This window comes from Acomys russatus, unplaced genomic scaffold, assembly GCF_903995435.1.
Source record: "Acomys russatus unplaced genomic scaffold, mAcoRus1.1, whole genome shotgun sequence".
In the NCBI taxonomy this organism is placed as follows: domain Eukaryota; kingdom Metazoa; phylum Chordata; class Mammalia; order Rodentia; family Muridae; genus Acomys; species Acomys russatus.
Window position 1 is genome coordinate 1 of NW_026131664.1, and position 26554 is coordinate 26554.

The 26554-nt window shown below is 38.4% G+C and overlaps 5 pseudogenes; all 5 read right to left on the reverse strand.

The window, feature by feature from the left end:
- Positions 1–6323: 6323 nt before the first annotated feature.
- Positions 6324–7029, reverse strand: LOC127186366 (ATP synthase subunit a-like; annotated as a pseudogene).
- A 219-nt stretch (positions 7030–7248) lies between these two features.
- LOC127186363 (cytochrome c oxidase subunit 2-like) lies at positions 7249–7914 on the reverse strand (annotated as a pseudogene).
- Positions 7915–12695: 4781 nt separating this feature from the next.
- On the reverse strand, positions 12696–12848 carry LOC127186368 (humanin-like protein; annotated as a pseudogene).
- Positions 12849–22541: 9693 nt separating this feature from the next.
- On the reverse strand, positions 22542–23221 carry LOC127186367 (ATP synthase subunit a-like; annotated as a pseudogene).
- A 242-nt stretch (positions 23222–23463) lies between these two features.
- LOC127186362 (cytochrome c oxidase subunit 2-like) lies at positions 23464–24128 on the reverse strand (annotated as a pseudogene).
- Between the last annotated feature and the right edge of the window lie 2426 nt (positions 24129–26554).

A 26554-nucleotide genomic window follows, 5' to 3' on the forward strand; every position in this document is an offset into this window, starting at 1 on the left:
TAGAAGTAGGATAGCGTAGGCGGAATAGGAAAATATCACTCTGGTTTGTGTGAGGCGGTGTGTTTAGGGGGTTAGCTGGTGTATAATTATCTGGGTCGCCTAAAATATCTGGGGCGAAATAATAAACAATAGAGTAGAAATACTACATGAGTAGGGCCCTAGGAAGTCTTTTATAGTGTGTACGGATGAATGGAATTTTGTCTCTCAGAGTTGATTCCGGTGGGGTTTGGATCCGTTTCGTGGAGAAAACGTAGGTGGACTATGCTAGGGCTGCATGTGAATGGGAGGATAAAATGGAATGACGAAGAAGCGAGTAAGATGTGGCTTTGTCTACTGAGAACCCCCCTCAGATTCATTTACTAAATTAGTACCGATTTAGGGAACTGCTGAGAGAAGGTAGGAATAACTTGGCTCCTCAAGGATATTTTGTCCTCGGGAACGCACATATCCTATAAATGCAGTTGCTATTACGGCGAACAGTAGAATAATGCCAATATTTCAGGTTTCTGTAAAGGGTAGGATCCGTAGTAGATTCTCGTCTACGTGTTAAATAGGCACATGAAGAATATTGAGGCTTCCGTTTGCATGAATATCGAATCAATTCAACCGTAGTTTACATCTCGGCAGATGAGTTACAGATGAAAACTCTGTGTGGTATCAGAGGTGTAGTGTATTGCTAGAAATAGTCCTGTGATCATTTGTACTACTAGACGAGACTCCTAGAAGGACCCAAAGTTTCATCATGATGAGATATTGGATGGTGCGGGTAGGTCAATAAATGCGTGATTAATGATTTTTAGTAGTGGGTGTGATTTTCGTTGTTTTTTCATTAGTGTTCCTATAGTTGAGTTACAACGATGATTTTTCATGTCATTGGCCATGTTAATGCTATGTAGGAATAATGGCTAATTACATTTATATTTAAGTTCTGATTTTAATGGGTTGTTAGGTTGGCGTTGAAACCTCTCCATTTATGGGGGACTGGTTTTAATTTAAGTGGTGTGTGGTTGTTTTTGGTGTTGGGTATTGGGGGTCTTTTTTGGTTGATTGTGTTTTTGATTATTTGGTGGTATTTAGTTGTTTTTGGGTATACAGCTGCTATGGCTATGGAAGAGTATCCAGAAGACTTGAGGTTCTAATTGATTATTATAAGCGTGTGATTTTAGGGTTTTTGTAGATTGGTCTGTTGTTTATGCTGTTAGTTTTATATAATGTTGATGTGGGGGTGGAGGTTTATGATATAGAAGTGGGCTTTGGGTTTTATGAGGTGGATGATCTAGGAACTTATGGGGAAGGTGGGGTGGATTGCAGCTATAATATAGTTGTGCTAGTTGTTAATGATTTGTGGCTGGTTGATCTTTATTTATTGGAGTGTTATTATTATTGGATTACTCGAGATAATTTAGGCGTGAGGGTAATATTACTAGGATTAGTGACACTAGGAATGGAGGAAGTACAATTTTGACTAGGCCTTTTGTTTTGACACTGTTTTGTTTAAGGTATGTGTAGTTGATGTGGATTTGGAATGGCAGATTCTAATCAGGTCTGGTCTAGGGTGATTGGTGGAAATTTTATGCTTGAGTCTGTATTTTTATGGGGATAAGTCGGTGGTGATAAGGGGAAGTATCCTAGTAGGGTCGAGAATATAGAGTAGGTGAGTTTTTATTAGAAATTAAGTTCAGGGTAAAATTGTTAAGTTCTAGGGAAACTAAAAATCCTAGGATTGTAATGAATAGAGCTGCTATTTTTAGCTGTCAGGGTATAGTTATGACTTGAGTGTTTATTGGTGGAATATTATGTGAGATAATGAATCCTGCGAAGATACTTCCTAGTGCCAGTCGTTTAATAGGATTAATAAGTTTTGGGTTATTTTCGTTTATTACGATTAGAGGGTTATACCGTGGTTTTGTTATTGTGACGAAATAAATAATTCGTATGCTGTAAGCGGCTGTTAGGGAGGTTGCAATTAGTGTAATTAGAAGGGCTCAGGCGTTGGTATTTGACGTGTTGATAGACTCGATAATAAGGTCTTTAGAGTAAAATCCTGTGAGAAATGGTATGCCGGTTAAAGCTAGGCTTCCAATGGTTAAGCAGGATGAGGTGAAAGGAAGAGTAGAGATTGTATTTCCTATTTTTCGGATATCTTGTTCATCGTTTAGATTGTGGATAATAGAGCCAGAGCACATAAATAGTATGGCTTTAAAGAAAGCGTGCATGCAAATGTGGAGAAAAGCTAGGTATGGTTGATTAATTCCTAGGGTTACTATTATGAGACCTAGTTGGCTGGATGTGGAGAATGCTACAATTTTTTTAATATCATTTTGGGTTAGTGCGCAGATTGCTGTAAATAGGGTGGTGATTGATCCTAGGCATAGTATAAGGGTTAGCATGGTATTATTATTTGAGGTAAGGGGGGAGAATCGAATTATTAGGAAAATTCCTGCTACTACTATTGTACTTGAGTGAAGTAGGGCTGATACAGGAGTTGGTCCTTCTATGGCTGAGGGAAGTCATGGGTGGAGACCGAATTGAGCTGATTTTCCGGTTGCTGCTAGTAGAAGTCCTAGAAGGGGAATAATACTGTAGTTGTCATGTATGAAGATTTGTTGAATGTCTCAGGAGTTAGAGTTAAGACAGAATCATGTTATTGCTAGAATAAATCCGATATCGCCGATGCGGTTATACAGGATAGCTTGTAGTGCTGCAGTGTTTGCGTCGGTTCGGCCATATCATCAGCCGATAAGTAGGAATGATATGATACCTACGCCTTCTCATCCAATGAATAGTTGAAATAGGTTATTAGCGGAGGTTAAGATAATTATTGTGATTAAGAATATAAGTAGATATTTAATGAATCGGTTTAGATGGGGGTCTGAGTGTATATATCAGGAGGAGAACTCTATAATAGATCATGTTACAAAGAGAGCTACGGATAAAAAGAGGGTGGAGAAGAAGTCAATTTTAAAGTTGACTGATAGGTTGATAGTGTTAATAGTTATTCAGTGCCAGCTAGAGATCATTGACTCAATGTTGTAGTGGAGTAGGATAATTAGGGGCATTAGACTAATTAAGAATGCATGTTTAATACACGAGGTTACATAGTTAGGGAAGTTGATATATTTTGTTAAATGTGTTAGAGATAGTAGAGTTGGTAGTGTAAGGGTTAAAAGAGTTAGGAGAGTTAAGGGGGCAATAAAATTAATTACTTTTATTTGGAGTTGCACCAAGTTTTTGGTTCCTAAGACCAATGGATTTCTACTATCCTATAAAAGTAAGAAAGCCATATGTTTAAATATGGTTACATGAATTAGCAGTTCTTGTTTTCTTCTTGGTAGACAAGAAGGGTTTGGGTCTTCTATTGTTAGATTCACAGTCTAAGGTTTTTTAAACTATGTCTACATATGTTTCCTAAAATTAGTTGAGTTTAATGGTTAGAAGAATTAATGGTGTAATATGTAGAGATATCAGGGTGAGTTCTCGAGTATGTGATGGTTGGAGGTTTATGATATGGTAATTAAGTTTTCCTCGCTGGGTCATGATAATTATGTAGAGTGAATATAAGGCTGTGATAATGATATTGACTCCTACAAGAATTATGATAGGTTAGATCAGGAGAACAATGACATAGTAATTAGTAATTCTCCAATGAGTTTAATTGAGGGAGGTAGGGCTAGATTCCAGGCTTGCTAGGATTCATCATACTGCCATAAGTGGGAAGATTGCTTGGAGGCTTCGAGCTAGTACTATAGTTCGACTGTGGGTTCGTTCGTAGTTTGAGTTTGCTAGGCAGAATATGAGTGATGAGGTTAATCCGTGGGCGATTATAAGGACTATAGCTCCTATAAACTTCATGGTTGTTTGAATTATAATTGATGCGATTACTAGTGCTATGTGGCTGACTGAGGAGTAGGCAATTAGAGATTTTAAGTCTGTTGTCGTAAGCAGATTGAGCTGGTTATGATTATTCCTCATAAGGACAGGATGATAAGTGGGTATGATATGGATTTTGTTGTGGGATCTAGTATGATGGAGATACGTATCATGCCATAGCCTCCTAGTTTTAGTAAGATGGCTGCCAGTACCATAGATCCTGCGATAGGGGCCTCTACGTGGGCTTTGGGAAGTCAGAGGTGAACGCCGTATAGTGGTATTTTAATTAGGAATGCTAATATGCATGCTAGTCATAAAATGTTACTTGATCATGTAGTATGAAGGGTTTGGCTGTTAAGTGTCAGGATTATGAGATTTAGAGTTCCTATTGAGTTGTAGATTACAATTAGGGCAATAAGGAGTGGGATAGAGCCTACTAGAGTATAAAAAAGAAAGTATAATCCTGCGTTTAGACGTTCTGTTTGATTTCCCCATCGTGTAATAATAATAAGTGTTGGGATTAGTGTAGCTTCAAATATAATATAGAATATAATTATTTCGGTTGCAGAAAATGTGATAATCAAAAAGATTTGTAGGAGACTAAGTATAGAGATAAATAGTTTTTTGTGTTCTGTTTTTTCCCCCTTTATGTGATTTTGGCTGGCCATAAGTATTAGGGGTAGAAGTCAGGTTGTTAAAATGATTAGGGGGGTTGAGATATGATCAGAGAATAGGGAGGTGGAAAAGGTATAATAGTCTTCGCTTTGTCATAAGAGGATGAGGCTTAGTAAGCTGATTATAAAGCTGTGAGATGTCACATTAATTCACATGAATTTGTTTTTTGATAATCAGGTTAGAGGGAGAAGTATAGTTGAGGCTATGATAATTTTTAGCATTGTAGGACATTTAGGTTTTGCACATAGTCTGTTCCGTATGTATTTGAGATTTTTACTAGTAGGGCTAATCCCACAGCTGCTTCACATGCTGCAAATACTAAGATAATAATTGGGGTTGGAAAAAAGGTTATTGAGTTGGTATTTAGGGAAGAGATGCATGTTAGTATGAATAAAGAGAGTATTATTCCTTCCAGGCATAGAAGTGTAGATATAAGGTGTGATCGGAATATTAGGGTGCCTAGAAGTGATAGGGAGAAAGCTAGGGTTAGATTGATATAGGTAGGGGACACTTGGTAATTATGGTCAGGCCATAATCTAATGAGTCGAAATCATTAATTTTAGTTAAACTAATTACCACTTATTCTGTTCATTCTAGTCCTTTTTGTGTCCATTCGTAGGCTAACCCTAAAGAGAGGATTGAGACTAGGAGGAATGCGTATAGGATTATGTGAAAGATGTCAGGGGTTTGTAAGGCTCATGGGATTGGCAGTAGTAGTGCAATTTCTAGATCAAATAGGAGGAATGTAATGGCTACAAGGAAAAATTTTATAGAAAAAGGAAGTCGGGCTGAGTCTATGGGGTCAAAGCCGCATTCGTAGGGGTTTGCTTTTTCTGTGTAGACGTTAGTTAGGGGAATTCAGAAGGCTACTGTAATTAGGAGGAGTGATAGGGTAATGTTAACAATGATGGCTAGAAGTATATTAATTACTTTCTTCTAGTTTTTTCTAGATCTAACTGATTGGAAGTCAGTTGTACTTGTTATACTAAGAAAGTATGAGCCTCATCAGTAGATTGATACGTACAAGAACAGTCAAACTACATCTACGAAGTGTCAGTATCATGCTGCGGCTTCAAAGCCAAAGTGATGTTTTGATGTGAAGTGAAACTTAATTTGTCGTAGCAGGCAGATAATTAGAAAGGTTGTGCCGATAATTACATGTAGTCCGTGGAATCCTGTTGCTATAAAGAATGTAGACCCGTAGACTCCATCTGAGATAGAAAAGGGAGTTTCAAAGTATTCTGAGGCCTGTAGGACAGTAAAGTAAATGCCTAGTATAATTGTAATAAATATAGCTTGATTTATGTGTGTTCGTTTTCCTTCTATTAAACTATGGTGGGCTCATGTAATTGATACTCCTGAGGCTAGTAAGACGGATGTGTTAAGGAGGGGGACTTCTAGAGGGTTTAAGGGTATAATTCCTGCAGGTGGTCAGAATCCCCCTAAATCATGTGTTGGGACTAGGCTTGAGTGGTAGAAAGCTCAAAAAAACCCGGCAAAAAAGAAAATTTCTGAAATAATAAATAGAACTATGCCATAACGTAGACCTTTCTGTACAATAGGAGTGTGGTGGCCTTGGAAGGTTCCCTCACGAATTACGTCTCGTCACCATTGAATTATTGTTAGGATATTCACCAATAGGCCTGTTAGTAGTAGAATTGTAGAGCTATGATGAAATCATATTACTAAGCCAGATGTTAGGAGAAGAGCGGATAAGGCCCCTGTTAGTGGTCATGGGCTGGGGTTGACCATGTGGAAGGCGTGAGTTTGGTGGTTCATTATGTGTTATCGTGTAAATAGAGGCTTACTAATAGAGTGAATACATAGGCTTGGATAAGGGCTACAGCAAATTCTAACACGGTTAGGAGTAGGAGAATGATGAATGTGATTATGGCAGTGGGAGGGCTGATATTTATTAGTACTAGTGTGGCTCCTCCGATTAGGTGTATGAGTAGGTGGCCGGCAGTAATGTTGGCTGTAAGTCGAACTGCTAGGGCCATAGGTTGAATAAATAGGCTGATTGTTTCAATAATAATTAGCATAGGAATAAGTGTAATAGGTGTTCCTTGAGGTAAAAAGTGAGCTAATGAGTCTTTTAGCTTATGGCGAAATCCTATGATTACTGCTCCTGCTCACAGAGGAATAGCTATTCCTAGGTTCATAGAGAGTTGGGTAGTTGGTGTGAATGTATGGGGGAGAAGGCCTAGTAGATTAGTTGAACCGATAAATATGATTAGGGAGATGATTATTAAGGATCAGGTTCGTCCTTTTGGTGTGTGGATTAGTATTATTTGTTTTGTAATTAATTTAACTAATCATTGTTGGAGTGAAATAAGGCGATTATTTAGTAGGCGTTTTGAATTGGGGAAAAGTATGGAGGGGAATATGATAATAATAATAACTACAGGTAGTCCTATTAGTGTAGGGGTAATGAAAGAGGAGAATAGATTTTCGTTCATTTTATTTCTCAAGGGTTTTCAGTTTTTAGTGGTTTTAGTGTTTTAGGTGAGGGGTTAGAAAAGTAAGTAATGTCTGAGAATTTTAGTTGAAACAGGATAAAAAGTGTAATGGTTGATGAGAGGACAGTGGTAAATCATGTTGATGTATCTAGTTGGGGCATTTCACTGTGGAGACTTTTATCTCTAATTTTAACTTAAAAGGTTAATGCTCTTAGCTTCGCAGTGATTAAATTATGGAAGCTGATCAGTCCTCGAAGTGTTTTAGTGGTACTATTTCAAGTACAATTGGTATAAAGCTGTGATTAGACCCACAAATTTCTGAGCATTGTCCGTAGAATAGGCCTGGGCGATTGGATGATACTGTGGCTTGATTTAGGCGTCCGGGGATAGCGTCCGTTTTCAATCCTAGTGAGGGTACGGCTCATGAGTGTAGGACGTCTTCAGATGAGATTAGCATGCGAATAGGAAGATCCATGGGTAGTACTACTCGATTGTCAACTTCTAGCAGGCGAAGATCTCCTGGTTTTAGGTCATCTGTGGGGACTATATAGGAGTCAAAACACAGGTCTTCATAATCAGTATATTCATAGCTTCAATACCATTGGTGGCCTATCGTTTTGACAGTTAAGACGGGGTTATTAATTTCATCTATTATGTAAAGAATTCGTAGGGATGGTAATGCAATGAGTACTAAGATTGCAGCTGGTAGAATAGTTCAAATTGTTTCTACTTCTTGAGCATCTATAGTGCTAGTGTGGGTTATTTTTGTAGATAGTATAGATGAAATAATATAAAGTACTAGAGAGCTAATAAGGAAAACAATTATAAGTGTATGGTCATGAAAGGCTATGAGTTCTTCTATGATTGGGGATGTTGCATCTTGAAGTCCTAGTTGAAGTGGGTAGGCCATATAAGATATACAGAGTCTAATCTGTGATTTAACTTTGACAAAGTTATGTAATGTGTTTACTAATATCTTATTAAGAAAGACATAGAGGTTATGAGGTTGGCTTGAAACCAATTTTAGGGGGTTCGAATCCTTCCTTTCTTATTTCACCTTAACGTAAGTGGGTTCTTCGAATGTATGATAAGGTGGAGGACATCCATGAAGTCATTCTAGGTTAGTAGATGTGTGAGGGACTGATATAATTTCACGTTTTGAGGCAAAAGCTTCTCAGATTATGAAAATTATGATAATAACGGCTGTTAGGGAGATAAAGGAGCCCATGGAGGACACTATATTTCAAGTTGTATAGGCATCAGGGTAGTCCGAGTATCGTCGAGGTATGCCTGATAGACCTAGGAAATGTTGAGGGAAAAAGGTTATGTTAACTCCCACGAATATTACAATAAAGTGGGCTTTTGCTCACATATCATTAAGGGAGTAGCCTGAGAATAGGGGGAATCAATGAACGAATCCTGCTATAATAGCAAATACGGCTCCTATAGATAGGACGTAGTGAAAGTGGGCTACTACATAGTATGTGTCATGTAGGACGATATCAAGTGAAGAGTTTGACAGGACAATTCCGGTTAACCCCCCAACAGTAAAAAGAAAGATAAAACCAAGGGCTCATAGTATGGCTGGTGATCATTTAACATCGCCTCCATGGAGGGTAGCTAGTCAGCTAAATACTTTTACCCCTGTAGGGATAGCGATAATTATAGTTGCTGATGTAAAGTAGGCTCGGGTATCTACGTCTAGGCCTACTGTGAATATATGATGTGCTCATACAATGAATCCTAGGAATCCGATAGATATTATGGCTCAGACTATACCTATGTAACCAAAGGGTTCTTTTTTACCTGAGTAGTACGTAACGATATGCGAGATAATACCGAATCCTGGGAGAATTAGGATATATACTTCTGGGTGACCAAAGAATCAGAATAAGTGTTGGTAGAGGATAGGGTCACCCCCTCCGGCAGGGTCAAAGAAGGTTGTATTAAGATTACGGTCTGTTAGAAGCATGGTAATACCGGCTGCTAAAACTGGAAGGGATAGAAGGAGGAGTACAGCTGTGATTAGGACTGATCAGACGAATAGGGGGGTTTGATATTGTGTTATAGCAGGGGGTTTTATATTAATAATTGTGGTAATAAAGTTGATTGCCCCCAAGATGGACGACACTCCAGCTAGGTGAAGAGAGAAGATGGCTAGATCTACAGATGCTCCGGCGTGTGCCAGATTTCCTGCTAGAGGGGGGTAAACTGTTCATCCTGTTCCAGCCCCAGCCTCAACTATTGATGATGCTAAGAGTAGAAGGAATGAAGGGGGCAGAAGTCAGAAACTCATATTATTTATTCGAGGGAAAGCTATATCAGGTGCTCCGATTATAAGAGGTACTAATCAGTTTCCAAAACCTCCAATTATTATGGGTATTACTATAAAGAAAATTATAACGAATGCGTGAGCAGTTACGATTACGTTGTAAATTTGATCGTCTCCTAGTAGGGCCCCTGGTTGGCCTAGTTCAGCTCGGATAAGGATGCTGAGGGCTGTGCCAACTATTCCTGCTCAAGCCCCGAAGATCAGGTACAGAGTACCGATGTCTTTATGGTTTGTTGAAAAGAGTCAACGGTTGATGAACATAGGTAAGGTGGCCGAGTAGGTATTAGACTGTAAATCTAAAGACAGAGGTTTATCCCTCTTCTTACCAAGCCTTAGAGTGAGTATTCACGTCGAATTGCAAATTCGGAGGAGTAGGATATTTTCCCTACTGAGGCTTCTCCCGCCTTTTTTTTTCTTTAGGCGGGAGAAGTAGGTTGAAGCCAGAAATAGGGTGTTTAGCTGTTAACTAAGATTTTGCAGGTTGAAGTCCTGCCAACCTAGTTGAGGATTTAGCTTAATTAAAGTAAGTGATTTGCATTCATTTGATGTAGGGAGTAATCCTACAATCCTTATCAGAAGTTAAACTTAGCGTTTTCTTAGGGCTTTGAAGGCTCTTGGACTGGAATATCCTAAACTTCTTATATGGTAAGTAGTGGTGTTATGGGTATGGCTATGGTGCTTAAGATTGTTAGAGAGGGTAGTAAGGGCGAGATTTTAGATTTTAGTTGTTGGGGGATAAGTTTTGAGTTATTATTAGTAGGAAAGATAGTGAGGGAGGTTGAGTAGATAAGGCGTGTGTAGAAGAATAGATTTAGTAGTGCTATTAGAGCAATTAGGCTAGCCATGGGGATGCTATTGTTTTTTAGTAGTTCGTTGATGATAAGTCATTTAGGTATAAATCCTGAGAGAGGAGGAAGCCCTCCTAGGGATAGTAGGATGGAGGCTACTAGTGGTGTTATTATAGGATATTTATTTCATGATAGAGATATGGAGTTAATTGTTGTGTGGGAGGATGATATTAGAATTAGGAATATTGAAGTTGTTATTAGGATATAGATAATGAGGTTTATGAGGGTAAGGAGTGGGTTGTAGGGTAGGATGGCTACTATTCATCCTATGTGGGCGATTGATGAGTATGCTATGATTTTTCGTATTTGAGTTTGATTTAGTCCTCCTCATGCCCCTATAAATACTGAGATTATTGAGATGGGGGTTGTAAGGTTAGGGTCTAGTAGTTCATGAATTTGATAGAGGATGGATAGAGGAGCGATTTTTTGTCATGTTAGCAGGATTAAGCCTGAATTTAGTGGAGCCCCCTGAGTTACTTCTGGGAGTCATGTATGGAAGGGTGCTAGACCTAGTTTTATTATTAGTGCAATAAAGATTGTAATTATGATGAATTTATTAGTTTGTGGGTGTAAGCTTCAGGATCCTAGTTGAATAAGGTTTATAGTGATGGCTATTAGTATAATTATTGAAGCTGTAGCTTGTGTTAGGAAATATTTTGTGGCAGCTTCAGTTGATCGTGGTAGTTTTTTGTACATGAGAAGGGGGATTATAGCTAGTAGGCTTATTTCTAATCCAACTCATATGAGAAGGAAATTTGAGCTTAATATTGTTACGATTGGTCCTAGTAGAATAGTTAGGTAGACTATTATAAGAGTTAGAGGATTAATTAGTATGGGAGGGATTTAAACCAACATTTTCGGGGTATGGGCCCGATAGCTTTATTAGCTGACCTTACTTTATTAGGATGGGGTGTATAGGTAGCACGTAGAATTTTGATTTCTTAAGTACAGGTTCGATTCCTGTTGTCCTAGAAATAAAAGGATTATGACCTTTATTATTTACTCTATCAAAGTAACTCTTTTGTCAGACATATTTCTAAGTGTAGGGGGGGATACTTGAGAGAAAGATTGGTAGTGAGATATATCACATGCAGAGTGCTAGTGTAAGGGGTAAAAAGTTTTTTCATAGGAGATGTATTAGATGATCATATCGAAATCGAGGGTACGAGGCTCGAATTCATAGGAATAGGGAGGTTAGGGCTAGGGTTTTTATTATGAAGTCTATAGTAAATATTTCTGGGTGGCTGTTGTGTATAGGGGCTATGAATAGGATAGTTGATAAGGCATTTATTAGAATGATGTTAGTATATTCTGCTATGAAAAATAGGGCGAAGGGACCTGCGGAGTATTCTACGTTGAATCCTGATACTAGTTCGGACTCCCCCTCAGTTAGGTCGAATGGAGCTCGATTAGTTTCTGCTAGTGTAGAGATGTATCATATTATAGCTAAGGGTCAAGTTGGAATAATTAGTCATATGTGTTCTTGAGTTATGATTAGGGTTTGGAGAGAGAAGGAGCCATTTATTAATAGTACTGATAGGATGATAATAGCTATTGTTACTTCATAGGAGATAGTCTGGGCTACTGCTCGAATAGCTCCGAATAAGGAGTATTTGGAGTTTGATGCTCACCCTGATCATAGAATAGAATAAACTGAAAGGCTTGATAGTGCTAGAATAAACAATGTACTCAAATTTATGTTGGCTAGGGGATGAGGCATTGGTATGGGGATTCATAGGCTGAAAGCTAGGGTTAGAGATAAGGTGGGTGCAATAATAAATAGTACTACTGAGGTTGTAAGTGGTCGTAGAGGTTCTTTAATAAATAGTTTTATTGCATCTGCAAATGGTTGGAGAATTCCATAGGGTCCTACAATGTTGGGCCCCTTTCGTAGTTGTATATACCCTAAAATTTTTCGTTCGATTAGAGTTAAGAAGGCTATAGCGATTAAGACAGGGATGAGGAGTGTTATAATATTAATTAGAGGCACTATTAGGAAGAGGACTTGAACCTCTGAGGGTAAGGTTTTAAATCTTATGCAATTTCCTGGCTCTGCCACCCTAATTGCCTTGTCTCGGAAGGTTGTTTTACAGTGTGCAATTGAGATGGTCTCATTAGTTTTTTTAAAGCGCTTTTGTAAAGGAGGCTTTATTTCTCTTGTCCTTTCGTACTGGGAGAAATTGTAAATAGATAGAAACCGACCTGGATTACTCCGGTCTGAACTCAGATCACGTAGGACTTTAATCGTTGAACAAACGAACCATTAATAGCTTCTGCACCATTAGGATGTCCTGATCCAACATCGAGGTCGTAAACCCTAATTGTCGATATGAACTCTTGAATAGGATTGCGCTGTTATCCCTAGGGTAACTTGGTCCGTTGATCAATTATTTTGGATCAATTAAGCAGTTATTATACTTCGACTTGTATGTCTTGGTTAAATGTTTTCGGAGGCTTTTTTATTCTCCGAGGTCACCCCAACCTAAATAATAGTCTAAGAATTAGCTTGTGTTATTCCATTTGGTTAAGTAAAAGTGCTTGTGTTAGACTATATATTAAAGCTCCATAGGGTCTTCTCGTCTTATTTTTTTATGCCCGCCTCTTCACGGGGAGGTTAATTTCACTGATTGGAAATAAGAGACAGTTGAGCCCTCGTTTAGCCGTTCATACAAGTCCCTAATTAAGGAACAAGTGATTATGCTACCTTTGCACGGTCAGGATACCGCGGCCGTTGAACTTTAGTCACTGGGCAGGCAGTGCCTCTAATACTTATTATGCTAGAGGTGATGTTTTTGGTAAACAGGCGGGGCTCGGGTTTGCCGAGTTCCTTTTATTTCTTTTAATCTTTCCTTGTGGCATTCCTGTGTTGGGTTAACATGTTATTATTAGATATGTTTATTGGGGGAAAAACGTAGCTTATGTTAACTAACAATGGGCATCCGGGTTGTTATAAGTTTATGCCAGGAGAATTATATTCTTGTTACTCATGTTAACATTATTTCATCTATTGTATTATAGATTAGCCCAATTATTAATGATAGGAGTTCATTGTTATTTTAGGGATTAATGAGAGGATTAATGTTGAGCTTGAACGCTTTCTTAATTGATGGCTGCTTTTAAGCCAACTATGGTTTGTCCTCTAATTTTATTGACTCACTATGCAAGGTTGTTTCCTTTCCAAAAGAGCTGTCCCTCTTTTGGCTATGTTTTAAGTTTACATTTGTATTGGAGATTCTTTAGGTAAACTTAAAGTGGAACTAAAATTCCTTGTTGGGCAACCAGCTATCACCAAGCTCGATAGGCATTTCACCTCTACCTATGAATCGTCCCACTGTTTTGCCACACAGACGGGTTCACCCATAAGGTTGTTCTTAGGTAGCTCGTTTGGTTTCGGGTCTCCTAGCTTAGTCCTCTTAGCTAGGTTTGCACTAGTTAATTCATTATGCAAAAGGTACAAGGTTTAATCTTTACTTTTTTGTACTATTAATTTGTTCTTTCATCTTTCCCTTGCGGTACTGTTTCTATAGCTCCTAAGGTAATTTTCTTTCTCCAATACTAGTGTTAGATAAATGTTTTAGTTGTTCTGTAAGATTATTTATTGTAGATTTAGGTTAGGGCTAGTTTTAGTTCAAAGTGTCCATTGTGATGGATTCTTCTGGGTGTAGGCCAGATGCTTTTAGTTAAGCTACACTGTGATTATTCCAAGCACACTTTCCAGTATGCTTACCTTGTTACGACTTATCTCCTCTCGTAATCTAGTTGGTATTGTTTTATTTAATCATACCTGAAGATTAGTTTGAGGAGGGTGACGGGCGGTGTGTGCGCACTTCATTGCTCGATTCAATTAAGCTCTCTATTCTTAATTTACTACTAAATCCTCCTTTGTCCTTTAGTTTCATAAAGGGTTTCGTGTGTTCTTTTTAAGAAAATGTAGCCCATTACTTTCCACCTCATAGGCTACACCTTGACCTAACGTTTTTATGTTTGTACTCTTGCTTACTTTGGTACCTTTTTAGGGTTTGCTGAAGATGGCGGTATATAGGCTGAATTAGCAAGGGGTGGTGAGGTATAACGGGGTATATCGATTATAGAACAGGCTCCTCTAGATGGATATAAAGTACCGCCAAGTCCTTTGAGTTTTAAGCTATGGCTAGTAGTTCTCTGGCAAACAATTTTGTTATGAATTGTTTAAGTTTAGGGCTAAGCATAGTGGGGTATCTAATCCCAGTTTGGGCCTTAGCTATAGTGTTAAATTCTATTAGAATCACTTTCGTAGTTGTATTTATGACTAACAATGAATTTTCACATATAAGTTAGTTTTTAATTCTATTTGTTAAGGAGAAGTTACACTTTTTACGCCGAGGAATAATTAGTTTGGGTTAATCGTATGACCGCGGTGGCTGGCACGAAATTTACCAACCCTTAGAGGTATAACTAAGTCAAACTTTCGTTCATTGCTTAATTTTTATCACTGCTGTTTCCCGTGGGGGTGTGGCTAAGCAAGATGTCTTGAGCTATATGTATGTGCTTGATATCTTCTCCTTAGGTTAATTGTTTAGTTCTAAGGGGTTTTACACTGGTATGGGGAGTCTTGCATGTGTAATTTTACCTCCAACTAATTATAAGGCCAGGACCAAACCTATTGTGTTCATGGGGTTGAAAACCCGTCTAAGCATTTTCAGTGCTTTGCTTTGTATGTAAGCTACATTAACTCTTGTAAGGATTGAAAAGTTTTAAATTTTAGAGTTGAAATTAAGTAGTAGAAAATTTAGGGGTTATAGCTTCAGATACTAAAAATCAAGTTAAATTTTGTGTACCATTCGAATGGATGGAAAGATACCTTTTGTTTTAGGGGTTTGGCAAAAGGGGGGTAAGGGGGTTTGGTATGTGATGATTCCGTATAGTATTGATTGGTATGTCCCGAAACCATTAAACGAATGGGGTAGAGAACTCGTTAATGGGGATAAATGACCCTTGAATAGAATGTCCCATCGGACTTTGGGCTGAAATACAAGCCTTGACGGCTATGTTGAGGAAGGCACCCCGAAATAAAAAAATACCAAAGGCACGTGACTACAGTTATGTTGGTCCTGGGCTGATTAGACCCGAACCATCGTGATGTCTTATTTAAGGGGAACGAATGGGCGATGATCCATTTCTATGGCCCTGAAGAAAGAACCAGATGTCTGTTAAAGTTTCAGGTTAGCTACCCCCAAGTTTCATGGGCCCGGAGCGAGAAGAGTGGCAAAGGTGGGCGGGTTGTTGATTTCACGGAGGATGGTAGAAATATAGACCAACAGTGGAAGGGGATAGTCATATGGACAAGCAGAGTTATGACGTAATGGTGTATGTCTAATAACACAGGTATGTGAATTGAACATTAACTTATAGTATTTAATAATATCCATGGGGTTGATTATTTTATTTGATATGTCAGTGTAGTCTTATTACATTAATTTTATTTACGTGCTTATATGCTAGGGGTAAATAATTTAATGTAAAGTATACATATGATGTTATGGGTGGTATATAATTTTATGTACGGGAAAGTTCAAGAGGTAGTTTAAACAGAATATCAGCTTTGGGAGTTGATGGTGAAGACATAGTTTTCTCTCTTGATGCCCCAAGAAGATTAATTCTTCATTTCTGGTTTACAAGACCAGTGTAATGTGTTATACTATTAGGGCAAAGTTTTAGTATTTTGTTTTCGATTAGTCCTGAGATTGGTATTAGGATTAAAATAATAGAGAAGTAGCTGATTGAAGCTACTTGTCCAATGATAATGAAGGGGTGTTCTACTGGTTGTCCCCCAATTCAGGTTAGAATTAGAAGATTAGCTGTTAGTATTCAAAATAGGATTTGGCTAATTGGGCGGAACATAAGGCTTCGTTGTTTTGAGGTGTGCATGAGAGGTAGCAAGGCTAGGACAAGGATGGATAGTACTAAAGCTAACACTCCTCCTAGTTTATTGGGGATAGAACGTAGGATAGCGTAGGCGAATAGGAAATATCACTCTGGTTTGATGTGAGGAGGTGTGTTTAGGGGGTTAGCTGGTGTATAATTATCTGGGTCGCCTAAAATATCTGGGGAAAATAAAACAAGTAGGAGTAGAACTACTAACATGAGTAGGGCCCCTAGGAAGTCTTTTATAGTGTAGTACGGATGGAATGGAATTTTGTCTGCATCAGAGTTGATTCCGGTGGGGTTATTGGATCCAGTTTCGTGGAGAAAAAGTAGGTGGACTATAGCTAGGGCTGCAATGATGAATGGGAGGATAAAATGGAATGCGAAGAAGCGTGTAAGAGTGGCTTTGTCTACTGAGAACCCCCCTCAGATTCATTCTACTAAATTAGTACCGATGTAGGGAACTGCTGAGAGAAGGTTAGTAATAACTGTGGCTCCTCAGAAGGATATTTGTCCTCAGGGAAGCACATATCCTATAAATGCAGTTGCTATTACGGCGAACAGTAGAATAATGCCAATATTTCAGGTTTCTGTAAAGGTGTAGGATCCGTAGTAGATTCCTCGTCCTACGTGTATAAATAGGCACATGAAGAATATTGAGGCTCCGTTTGCATGAAGATATCGAATCAATCAACCGTAGTTTACATCTCGGCAGATATGAGTTACAGATGAAAATGCTGTTGTGGTATCAGAGGTGTAGTGTATTGCTAGAAATAGTCCTGTGATAATTTGTACTACTAGACAGACTCCTAGAAGGGACCCAAAGTTTCATCATGATGAGATATTGGATGGTGCGGGTAGGTCAATAAATGCGTGATTAATGATTTTTAGTAGTGGGTGTGATTTTCGTATGTTTTTCATTAGTGTTCCTATAGTTGAGTTACAACGATGATTTTTCATGTCATTGGCCATAGTTAAGTGCTATGTAGGAATAATGGCTAATTACATTTATATTTTAAGTTCTGTATTTTTAATGGGTTGCTTAGGGTTGGCGTTGAAACCTTCTCCTATTTATGGGGGACTGGTTTTAATTTTAAGTGGGTGTGTAGGTTGTTTTATGGTGTTGGGTATTGGGGGTTCTTTTTTAGGTTTGATTGTGTTTTTGATTTATTTGGGTGGTATGTTAGTTGTTTTTGGGTATACAGCTGCTATGGCTATGGAAGAGTATCCAGAGACTTGAGGTTCTAATTGATTATTTATAAGCGTGTTGATTTTAGGGTTTATTGTAGAGTTGTCTGTTGTTTATGCTGTTAGTTATTATAATAATGTTGATGTGGGGGTGGAGGTTTATGATATAGATAGTTGGGCTGTTTATGAGGTGGATGATCTAGGAATTATGGGAGAAGGTGGGGTAGGAGTTGCAGCTATATATAGTTGTGCTAGTTGATTAATGATTGTGGCTGGGTGATCTTTATTTATTGGAGTGTTTATTATTATTGAGATTACTCGAGATAATTAGGCGTGAGGAGTAATATTACTAGGATTAGTGACACTAGGAATGAGAGGAAGTAAATTTTGACTAGGCCTTTTTGATTTGACACTAGTTTTGATATTAAGGTATGTGTAGTTGATGTGGATTTAGGAATGGCAGATTCTAATCAGGTCTGGTCTAGGGTGATTGTGGAAATTTTTATGCTTGAGTCTAGTATTTTTATGGGGATAAGTCGGTGAGTGATAAGGGGGAAGTATCCTAGTAGGGTCGAGAATATAGAGTAAGGTGAGTTTTTATTAGAAATTAAGTTCAGGGTAAAATTGTTAAGTTCTAGGGAAACTAAAAATCCTAGGATTGTAATGAATAGAGCTGCTATTTTTAGCTGTCAGGGTATAGTTATGACTTGAGTGTTTATTGGTGGAATATTATGTGAGATAATGAATCCTGCGAAGATACTTCCTAGTGCCAGTCGTTTAATAGGATTAATAAGTTTTGGGTTATTTTCGTTTATTACGATTAGAGGGTTATACCGTGGTTTTGTTATTGTGACGAAATAAATAATTCGTATGCTGTAAGCGGCTGTTAGGGAGGTTGCAATTAGTGTAATTAGAAGGGCTCAGGCGTTGGTATTTGACGTGTTGATAGACTCGATAATAAGGTCTTTAGAGTAAAATCCTGTGAGAAATGGTATGCCGGTTAAAGCTAGGCTTCCAATGGTTAAGCAGGATGAGGTGAAAGGAAGAGTAGAGATTGTATTTCCTATTTTTCGGATATCTTGTTCATCGTTTAGATTGTGGATAATAGAGCCAGAGCACATAAATAGTATGGCTTTAAAGAAAGCGTGCATGCAAATGTGGAGAAAAGCTAGGTATGGTTGATTAATTCCTAGGGTTACTATTATGAGACCTAGTTGGCTGGATGTGGAGAATGCTACAATTTTTTTAATATCATTTTGGGTTAGTGCGCAGATTGCTGTAAATAGGGTGGTGATTGATCCTAGGCATAGTATAAGGGTTAGCATGGTATTATTATTTGAGGTAAGGGGGGAGAATCGAATTATTAGGAAAATTCCTGCTACTACTATTGTACTTGAGTGAAGTAGGGCTGATACAGGAGTTGGTCCTTCTATGGCTGAGGGAAGTCATGGGTGGAGACCGAATTGAGCTGATTTTCCGGTTGCTGCTAGTAGAAGTCCTAGAAGGGGAATAATACTGTAGTTGTCATGTATGAAGATTTGTTGAATGTCTCAGGAGTTAGAGTTAAGACAGAATCATGTTATTGCTAGAATAAATCCGATATCGCCGATGCGGTTATACAGGATAGCTTGTAGTGCTGCAGTGTTTGCGTCGGTTCGGCCATATCATCAGCCGATAAGTAGGAATGATATGATACCTACGCCTTCTCATCCAATGAATAGTTGAAATAGGTTATTAGCGGAGGTTAAGATAATTATTGTGATTAAGAATATAAGTAGATATTTAATGAATCGGTTTAGATGGGGGTCTGAGTGTATATATCAGGAGGAGAACTCTATAATAGATCATGTTACAAAGAGAGCTACGGATAAAAAGAGGGTGGAGAAGAAGTCAATTTTAAAGTTGACTGATAGGTTGATAGTGTTAATAGTTATTCAGTGCCAGCTAGAGATCATTGACTCAATGTTGTAGTGGAGTAGGATAATTAGGGGCATTAGACTAATTAAGAATGCATGTTTAATACACGAGGTTACATAGTTAGGGAAGTTGATATATTTTGTTAAATGTGTTAGAGATAGTAGAGTTGGTAGTGTAAGGGTTAAAAGAGTTAGGAGAGTTAAGGGGGCAATAAAATTAATTACTTTTATTTGGAGTTGCACCAAGTTTTTGGTTCCTAAGACCAATGGATTTCTACTATCCTATAAAAGTAAGAAAGCCATATGTTTAAATATGGTTACATGAATTAGCAGTTCTTGTTTTCTTTCTTGGTAGACAAGAAGGGTTTGGGTCTTCTATTGTTAGATTCACAGTCTAAGGTTTTTTTAAACTATGTCTACATATGTTTCCTAAAATTAGTTGAGGTTTAATGGTTAGAAGAATTAATGGTGTAATATGTAGAGATATCAGGGTGAGTTCTCGAGTATGTGATGGTTGGAGGTTTATGATATGGTAATTAAGTTTTCCTCGCTGGGTCATGATAATTATGTAGAGTGAATATAAGGCTGTGATAATGATATTGACTCCTACAAGAATTATTGATAGGTTAGATCAGGAGAACAATGACATAGTAATTAGTAATTCTCCAATGAGGTTAATTGAGGGAGGTAGGGCTAGATTTGCCAGGCTTGCTAGGATTCATCATACTGCCATAAGTGGGAAGATTGCTTGGAGGCTTCGAGCTAGTACTATAGTTCGACTGTGGGTTCGTTCGTAGTTTGAGTTTGCTAGGCAGAATATGAGTGATGAGGTTAATCCGTGGGCGATTATAAGGACTATAGCTCCTATAAAACTTCATGGTGTTTGAATTATAATTGATGCGATTACTAGTGCTATGTGGCTGACTGAGGAGTAGGCAATTAGAGATTTTAAGTCTGTTTGTCGTAAGCAGATTGAGCTGGTTATGATTATTCCTCATAAGGACAGGATGATAAATGGGTATGATATGGATTTTGTTGTGGGATCTAGTATGATGGAGATACGTATCATGCCATAGCCTCCTAGTTTTAGTAAGATGGCTGCCAGTACCATAGATCCTGCGATAGGGGCCTCTACGTGGGCTTTGGGAAGTCAGAGGTGAACGCCGTATAGTGGTATTTTAATTAGGAATGCTAATATGCATGCTAGTCATAAAATGTTACTTGATCATGTAGTATGAAGGGTTTGGCTGTTAAGTGTCAGGATTATGAGATTTAGAGTTCCTATTGAGTTGTAGATTACAATTAGGGCAATAAGGAGTGGGATAGAGCCTACTAGAGTATAAAAAAGAAAGTATAATCCTGCGTTTAGACGTTCTGTTTGATTTCCCCATCGTGTAATAATAATAAGTGTTGGGATTAGTGTAGCTTCAAATATAATATAGAATATAATTATTTCGGTTGCAGAAAATGTGATAATCAAAAAGATTTGTAGGAGACTAAGTATAGAGATAAATAGTTTTTTGTGTTCTGTTTTTTCCCCCTTTATGTGATTTTGGCTGGCCATAAGTATTAGGGGTAGAAGTCAGGTTGTTAAAATGATTAGGGGGGTTGAGATATGATCAGAGAATAGGGAGGTGGAAAAGGTATAATAGTCTTCGCTTTGTCATAAGAGGATGAGGCTTAGTAAGCTGATTATAAAGCTGTGAGATGTCACATTAATTCACATGAATTTGTTTTTTGATAATCAGGTTAGAGGGAGAAGTATAGTTGAGGCTATGATAATTTTTAGCATTGTAGGACATTTAGGTTTTGCACATAGTCTGTTCCGTATGTATTTGAGATTTTTACTAGTAGGGCTAATCCCACAGCTGCTTCACATGCTGCAAATACTAAGATAATAATTGGGGTTGGAAAAAAGGTTATTGAGTTGGTATTTAGGGAAGAGATGCATGTTAGTATGAATAAAGAGAGTATTATTCCTTCCAGGCATAGAAGTGTAGATATAAGGTGTGATCGGAATATTAGGGTGCCTAGAAGTGATAGGGAGAAAGCTAGGGTTAGATTGATATAGGTAGGGGACACTTGGTAATTATGGTCAGGCCATAATCTAATGAGTCGAAATCATTAATTTTAGTTAAACTAATTACCACTTATTCTGTTCATTCTAGTCCTTTTTGTGTCCATTCGTAGGCTAACCCTAAAGAGAGGATTGAGACTAGGAGGAATGCGTATAGGATTATGTGAAAGATGTCAGGGGTTTGTAAGGCTCATGGGATTGGCAGTAGTAGTGCAATTTCTAGATCAAATAGGAGGAATGTAATGGCTACAAGGAAAAATTTTATAGAAAAAGGAAGTCGGGCTGAGTCTATGGGGTCAAAGCCGCATTCGTAGGGGTTTGCTTTTTCTGTGTAGACGTTAGTTAGGGGAATTCAGAAGGCTACTGTAATTAGGAGGAGTGATAGGGTAATGTTAACAATGATGGCTAGAAGTATATTAATTACTTTCTTCTAGTTTTTTCTAGATCTAACTGATTGGAAGTCAGTTGTACTTGTTATACTAAGAAAGTATGAGCCTCATCAGTAGATTGATACGTACAAGAACAGTCAAACTACATCTACGAAGTGTCAGTATCATGCTGCGGCTTCAAAGCCAAAGTGATGTTTTGATGTGAAGTGAAACTTAATTTGTCGTAGCAGGCAGATAATTAGAAAGGTTGTGCCGATAATTACATGTAGTCCGTGGAATCCTGTTGCTATAAAGAATGTAGACCCGTAGACTCCATCTGAGATAGAAAAGGGAGTTTCAAAGTATTCTGAGGCCTGTAGGACAGTAAAGTAAATGCCTAGTATAATTGTAATAAATATAGCTTGATTTATGTGTGTTCGTTTTCCTTCTATTAAACTATGGTGGGCTCATGTAATTGATACTCCTGAGGCTAGTAAGACGGATGTGTTAAGGAGGGGGACTTCTAGAGGGTTTAAGGGTATAATTCCTGCAGGTGGTCAGAATCCCCCTAAATCATGTGTTGGGACTAGGCTTGAGTGGTAGAAAGCTCAAAAAAACCCGGCAAAAAAGAAAATTTCTGAAATAATAAATAGAACTATGCCATAACGTAGACCTTTCTGTACAATAGGAGTGTGGTGGCCTTGGAAGGTTCCCTCACGAATTACGTCTCGTCACCATTGAATTATTGTTAGGATATTCACCAATAGGCCTGTTAGTAGTAGAATTGTAGAGCTATGATGAAATCATATTACTAAGCCAGATGTTAGGAGAAGAGCGGATAAGGCCCCTGTTAGTGGTCATGGGCTGGGGTTGACCATGTGGAAGGCGTGAGTTTGGTGGTTCATTATGTGTTATCGTGTAAATAGAGGCTTACTAATAGAGTGAATACATAGGCTTGGATAAGGGCTACAGCAAATTCTAACACGGTTAGGAGTAGGAGAATGATGAATGTGATTATGGCAGTGGGAGGGCTGATATTTATTAGTACTAGTGTGGCTCCTCCGATTAGGTGTATGAGTAGGTGGCCGGCAGTAATGTTGGCTGTAAGTCGAACTGCTAGGGCCATAGGTTGAATAAATAGGCTGATTGTTTCAATAATAATTAGCATAGGAATAAGTGTAATAGGTGTTCCTTGAGGTAAAAAGTGAGCTAATGAGTCTTTTAGCTTATGGCGAAATCCTATGATTACTGCTCCTGCTCACAGAGGAATAGCTATTCCTAGGTTCATAGAGAGTTGGGTAGTTGGTGTGAATGTATGGGGAGAAGGCCTAGTAGATTAGTTGAACCGATAAATATGATTAGGGAGATGATTATTAAGGATCAGGTTCGTCCTTTTGGTGTGTGGATTAGTATTATTTGTTTTGTAATTAATTTAACTAATCATTGTTGGAGTGAAATAAGGCGATTATTTAGTAGGCGTTTTGAATTGGGGAAAAGTATGGAGGGGAATATGATAATAATAATAACTACAGGTAGTCCTATTAGTGTAGGGGTAATGAAAGAGGAGAATAGATTTTCGTTCATTTTATTCTCAAGGGTTTTCAGTTTTTAGTGGTTTAGTGTTTTAGGTGAGGGGTTAGAAAAGTAAGTAATGTCTGAGAATTTTAGTTGAAACAGGATAAAAAGTGTAATGGTTGATGAGAGGACAGTGGTAAATCATGTTGATGTATCTAGTTGGGGCATTTCACTGTGGAGACTTTTATCTCTAATTTTAACTTAAAAGGTTAATGCTCTTAGCTTCGCAGTGATTAAATTATGGAAGCTGATCAGTCCTCGAAGTGTTTTAGTGGTACTATTTCAAGTACAATTGGTATAAAGCTGTGATTAGACCCACAAATTTCTGAGCATTGTCCGTAGAATAGGCCTGGGCGATTGGATGATACTGTGGCTTGATTTAGGCGTCCGGGGATAGCGTCCGTTTTCAATCCTAGTGAGGGTACGGCTCATGAGTGTAGGACGTCTTCAGATGAGATTAGCATGCGAATAGGAAGATCCATGGGTAGTACTACTCGATTGTCAACTTCTAGCAGGCGAAGATCTCCTGGTTTTAGGTCATCTGTGGGGACTATATAGGAGTCAAAACACAGGTCTTCATAATCAGTATATTCATAGCTTCAATACCATTGGTGGCCTATCGTTTTGACAGTTAAGACGGGGTTATTAATTTCATCTATTATGTAAAGAATTCGTAGGGATGGTAATGCAATGAGTACTAAGATTGCAGCTGGTAGAATAGTTCAAATTGTTTCTACTTCTTGAGCATCTATAGTGCTAGTGTGGGTTATTTTTGTAGATAGTATAGATGAAATAATATAAAGTACTAGAGAGCTAATAAGGAAAACAATTATAAGTGTATGGTCATGAAGGCTATGAGTTCTTCTATGATTGGGGATGTTGCATCTTGAAGTCCTAGTTGAAGTGGGTAGGCCATATAAGATATACAGAGTCTAATCTGTGATTTAACTTTGACAAAGTTATGTAATGTGTTTACTAATATCTTATTAAGAAAGACATAGAGGTTATGAGGTTGGCTTGAAACCAATTTTAGGGGGTTCGAATCCTTCCTTTCTTATTTCACCTTAACGTAAGTGGGTTCTTCGAATGTATGATAAGGTGGAGGACATCCATGAAGTCATTCTAGGTTAGTAGATGTGTGAGGGACTGATATAATTTCACGTTTTGAGGCAAAAGCTTCTCAGATTATGAAAATTATGATAATAACGGCTGTTAGGGAGATAAGGAGCCCATGGAGGACACTATATTTCAAGTTGTATAGGCATCAGGGTAGTCCGAGTATCGTCGAGGTATGCCTGATAGACCTAGGAAATGTTGAGGGAAAAAGGTTATGTTAACTCCCACGAATATTACAATAAAGTGGGCTTTTGCTCACATATCATTAAGGGAGTAGCCTGAGAATAGGGGGAATCAATGAACGAATCCTGCTATAATAGCAAATACGGCTCCTATAGATAGGACGTAGTGAAAGTGGGCTACTACATAGTATGTGTCATGTAGGACGATATCAAGTGAAGAGTTTGACAGGACAATTCCGGTTAACCCCCCAACAGTAAAAAGAAAGATAAAACCAAGGGCTCATAGTATGGCTGGTGATCATTTAACATCGCCTCCATGGAGGGTAGCTAGTCAGCTAAATACTTTTACCCTGTAGGGATAGCGATAATTATAGTTGCTGATGTAAAGTAGGCTCGGGTATCTACGTCTAGGCCTACTGTGAATATATGATGTGCTCATACAATGAATCCTAGGAATCCGATAGATATTATGGCTCAGACTATACCTATGTAACCAAAGGGTTCTTTTTTACCTGAGTAGTACGTAACGATATGCGAGATAATACCGAATCCTGGGAGAATTAGGATATATACTTCTGGGTGACCAAAGAATCAGAATAAGTGTTGGTAGAGGATAGGGTCACCCCCTCCGGCAGGGTCAAAGAAGGTTGTATTAAGATTACGGTCTGTTAGAAGCATGGTAATACCGGCTGCTAAAACTGGAAGGGATAGAAGGAGGAGTACAGCTGTGATTAGGACTGATCAGACGAATAGGGGGGTTTGATATTGTGTTATAGCAGGGGGTTTTATATTAATAATTGTGGTAATAAAGTTGATTGCCCCCAAGATGGACGACACTCCAGCTAGGTGAAGAGAGAAGATGGCTAGATCTACAGATGCTCCGGCGTGTGCCAGATTTCCTGCTAGAGGGGGGTAAACTGTTCATCCTGTTCCAGCCCCAGCCTCAACTATTGATGATGCTAAGAGTAGAAGGAATGAAGGGGGCAGAAGTCAGAAACTCATATTATTTATTCGAGGGAAAGCTATATCAGGTGCTCCGATTATAAGAGGTACTAATCAGTTTCCAAAACCTCCAATTATTATGGGTATTACTATAAAGAAAATTATAACGAATGCGTGAGCAGTTACGATTACGTTGTAAATTTGATCGTCTCCTAGTAGGGCCCCTGGTTGGCCTAGTTCAGCTCGGATAAGGATGCTGAGGGCTGTGCCAACTATTCCTGCTCAAGCCCCGAAGATCAGGTACAGAGTACCGATGTCTTTATGGTTTGTTGAAAAGAGTCAACGGTTGATGAACATAGGTAAGGTGGCCGAGTAGGTATTAGACTGTAAATCTAAAGACAGAGGTTTATCCCTCTTCTTACCAAGCCTTAGAGTGAGTATTCACGTCGAATTGCAAATTCGGAGGAGTAGGATATTTTCCCTACTGAGGCTTCTCCCGCCTTTTTTTTTCTTTAGGCGGGAGAAGTAGGTTGAAGCCAGAAATAGGGTGTTTAGCTGTTAACTAAGATTTTGCAGGTTGAAGTCCTGCCAACCTAGTTGAGGATTTAGCTTAATTAAAGTAAGTGATTTGCATTCATTTGATGTAGGGAGTAATCCTACAATCCTTATCAGAAGTTAAACTTAGCGTTTTCTTAGGGCTTTGAAGGCTCTTGGACTGGAATATCCTAAACTTCTTATATGGTAAGTAGTGGTGTTATGGGTATGGCTATGGTGCTTAAGATTGTTAGAGAGGGTAGTAAGGGCGAGATTTTAGATTTTAGTTGTTGGGGGATAAGTTTTGAGTTATTATTAGTAGGAAAGATAGTGAGGAGGTTGAGTAGATAAGGCGTGTGTAGAAGAATAGATTTAGTAGTGCTATTAGAGCAATTAGGCTAGCCATGGGGATGCTATTGTTTTTTAGTAGTTCGTTGATGAATAGTCATTTAGGTATAAATCCTGAGAGAGGAGGAAGCCCTCCTAGGGATAGTAGGATGGAGGCTACTAGTGGTGTTATTATAGGATATTTATTTCATGATAGAGATATGGAGTTAATTGTTGTGTG